Source organism: Periplaneta americana, chromosome 1, assembly GCF_040183065.1.
Source record: "Periplaneta americana isolate PAMFEO1 chromosome 1, P.americana_PAMFEO1_priV1, whole genome shotgun sequence".
In the NCBI taxonomy this organism is placed as follows: Eukaryota; Metazoa; Arthropoda; class Insecta; order Blattodea; family Blattidae; genus Periplaneta; species Periplaneta americana.
Genome location: NC_091117.1, coordinates 6,266,507 through 6,267,519, shown reverse-complemented (window position 1 = coordinate 6,267,519; position 1,013 = coordinate 6,266,507).

Here is a 1,013-nt window from a genome sequence, read left to right as displayed (position 1 = left end):
GCAGGTTCAAAATGGCGTGAAATATTTTTTGGACCAGTACACCACTGATTGAACCTGCACATGGCATAGTAATACATTTGGAAATGTATCTGATACAATATTGCTATGTATCTGTAGCATAATTGGTAAACATTCCAGACTGTTTGTCAGAGAATGAGGTCGAAAGTTAAAATTTCAGCAGATACTTTTTTAACTTAAGGTATGTAACTTTAAACTAGTGTTGTAACATTAAAAGCCAGCTCTATTTATCTTGTAATTAATGTAATAATGACAATTTTTAGAAGGGTAAAGAAGGACTGTAGTTTGAGAAATGCACATCCATTACTCTGGACAAGTCACAGTGTGTTTATCAATTAACTTTAGTATACATAAAGTGTGTATATCAGTATTCTGTTTAAAAGAAAATATCTTAAATAGATAAATGAAGAAAGAAAGAAATTTCCCTTTTCGTCTTCCCTAGAGAAGAAAGTAACCAATACACAGGAATTACTGTAAATTTTGAAAACACGGTTGATTAGTTCTCAACAGTTTGGCTTCAGATCCGAAACCGTTACATATCATTCCACACCTCTACTTTATTTTAATACTGAAATATGAGTATCAAACGTAAACAACTTTAACAACTGATAACTCAGATATTTTTCATCAGAGACTCTGGGTTCCTTACATCAAATTGCCTGTCTACAACCCCTCTATAATCAGATAAATTTCTTCGGTTGAATTCTGAAACACCCAGTATAATTATACGTTACCTCTCAGTTCTTCTGCAATAAAACATTTTCCGTTCTACATTTCACATCTAACAGCTGCTTTTCTACAAATTTCTTCTTGAAGCATACTTCTTGTGATGTCATTTTGATTTTCTGGATAACAAGTGATTCCAGTGTTAATGTGTCTAACGTAGGTCTGAATTACGTTTGATATGGTATATTGTGCTCTACAAGAAATCATGTAGACAAGAATTCGGCATCCCAGACCACTGGTCCATCATTGTTAACAAAGAATGACGAAAT